Source organism: Octopus bimaculoides, chromosome 8 (genome assembly GCF_001194135.2).
Source record: "Octopus bimaculoides isolate UCB-OBI-ISO-001 chromosome 8, ASM119413v2, whole genome shotgun sequence".
Lineage (NCBI taxonomy): Eukaryota > Metazoa > Mollusca > Cephalopoda > Octopoda > Octopodidae > Octopus > Octopus bimaculoides.
In genome coordinates, this window is record NC_068988.1 from 22,020,092 (window position 1) to 22,023,007 (window position 2,916).

The window sequence follows — 2,916 nt, forward strand, 5'->3', positions numbered from 1 at the left end:
TATGTATAAATGCATATACATGTCTTTAAGCATGCAAGAATGTACTCATGCGAGCATGTATATATATACACATACATACATATACATACGTACGTACATACATACATGCCAAATATTTGGAGCTGGATTAGCTGTAGCAGTTGCCGTGCTTCCATTTTCTTCAGGATGTTATTTTTATAGAAAAAAGAAATGACTATTGTTGTTGTTGTTGTTGCTCTTTTCGATACTTTTGTTATTATTATTGTTATTGTTGTTGTTGTTGTTGTTGTTGTTTCTGCTACTGTTGCTGCTGCTGCTGCCGTCGTCGTTGTTGTTTTCGTGTTTTAGTTTTCGCGACGAAAAGCGGAATTTAAGTAAAGCAATTAAGGTGTGAAATCTAAATAGATTTAGTAAAGAACAGGAGTGAGTCTGGAATAAATTGAATTACTTTCGATATTAGACAACTGTCTTTGATATTCTGAAACTGTTAACACCTATTTGCTATTCAATAGAGACTGTATTACCAATGTTGCGCTCAGTTCCATTGCCACTGAGCAATTTGGTTAACAGCTAAATTCTGTAGATTTTGTCTGCAAGTTATAATGTGTTGGTGCCAACATGCTTGTGCGTGAGTGAGCATATATGTGCGTTAGTGTGTGGGGGTGGATGTCTGTAAATAAGTGTGTGCTTTTCTATGTGTGTCTAAGAGAATATTGTATCTGTACGTGACTGGCCTGTGCGTGTCTCTATGTGTTTCTTGTACGTGAAAGCGTTTGTCTGCAGGAAGAACTAGCGCAATGGTGGAGATATCGGTAGCTTCATTGGATATTGGAGGTTTCGATGACTCACTGGTTCTTCCGACAGGAATGGTGGTAGCCATGGTAACCATGCTGAAATACTATTCTGCAAAACCACACATTACTAATGATGCATGCGGCGACATACAAGTCACCTTCCAGTCAGCCGACTCAGTGACTCGATTTCGATTTGCTGTCGCAATGTTCAATTTACTTCGCTTCCCTTCTCCAATTAATTCACTTGACGAAATCATGAACGTCACATATTCTCATGGTCAGATTTCTCGCCTACTTCCTCCGTCCTCTCTATGATAATATTTCCGGATTTTTGACTTGGAAAGAGAGAAACTATGAATAATGAAGTGATAATCGCAGCTGGAGAAGAATTATGATCTTTAAGCCAATGAGAGAACCGGCATATCTTCTCCAGTTCTGCCAGAAATAGCTGTGAAATATTCTGTAAACAACACTTGTGTGTGGCTTAAATATCAATTAAATCACGTCTGTAGCTAAGTGGATGAAGTAAACTTGATAAACTATTCCAGGAAAAATATAGGACGGGTCTTCATGGTAAGAACATCTTTGAGCTTTGATCTCTTTGATCAAGGTTAATCTGATGTTAATTTAGGGCGGCGAGCTGGCAGAATCGTTAGCACGCAAGGTAATTTGCTTAGCAGCAGTTCCTCCGTCTCTACTGTCTGAGTTCAAATTCCGCCTGGGTAGACTTACCATTTCATTGTTTCGAGGTCGATAAAATAAGTACCAATTGAATACTGGGATTGATTTAACCTTCTTGGTACCTCATTTAGAACTGCTGGCCTGGTGCCAAGGTATGAAACCATTAAAATAACAGCAATAAGGCGGCGAACTGGCAGAAAGGTTAGCACGCCGGGCAAAATGCTTAGCAGCATTTCGTCTGTCTTTCCATTCTGTGTTCAAATGCTGCCGAGGTCCACTTTGCACACACATACGCACACACACTCATATATGCACGCACACACTCACCCACACACATGTACACAAAGAAACAAAAAGAACGCAGCTTGAATAATGGACAGAGTCAACAACAATTGAAAATGTTGCAAGGCGCAATGAAAATTTTAGAAAAATAAATAAGTATATGAGTGGAAATTTTACCGGTGAGTGTGTTAAATTACAAGGAACTAAAAGAGAATGACTCTCCCAAGACACAACAGAACAAAAAGCAACACACTATTAAATAAGCTTTCTCCCCTTATATGACAAATGAATGAAGTGATAATTGTCTATTCATACAAGATGATTATACACTGAAATACAAATGTGTCGACCACTCCCGTAACAGGTGTGTGTATATTTGCCTGACGTTGTCGTGGATGAAGGTGCGATGTTTTCAGGAACGTTGGTCCACAAATACAGCAACAAGAAGACATGTACGTAACTCGTTTGTTTGTATGAAACGCATACACACACACACACACACACACACACACACACACACACACACACACACACACTGATGTACACACACGCACAATCACGCCTCCAGGTACATACGTACATACACACACAAGCTCACTCACAAGTGCATACGCATATCGGGTTCACTCACAGTTGAAGAACACAAATGAGTACTACTCCTGCTTCATGAAGAACAATGCTGCTGCATGCACAGACATTCTGGATAGCAGCCAGATTAAGGCCACTCAAATACTTTAGATTCAATCACTAACGGACAAACGTCAAGCTCTGCTCCACAAGCCTATCTCTTTTGTTTTCAACCGCTAAACTAACAGCCCCATGTTCTTCGAAGCTGGTTGGTCTCGCACCCGCATCACTAGACACCTTGACTTGCCTTTCCAGGTCTCGTCAGTCTTGTTGCATCCAATCAAATAGGTTCCGTATTAACCATTAGACAGCCCTTCCTTTGCAGATCGTCAACCTTATGGAACGATCTTCCTCGTAATGTCTTTCTCAAAACTCACCACTAACCTTGCAGAAAAGAAGGACACATTGGATAATGGTGGTTCGCGAGAGAGCACTGTACTTATAACGAAAGTGGAATACTCACGGTTTGTATAACTTTGGTCACTGATTTACAAATCGGGACCCATGTGGGGCAAACACAAAAATAAAAACAACACTGCAATCTTTCTTTTTC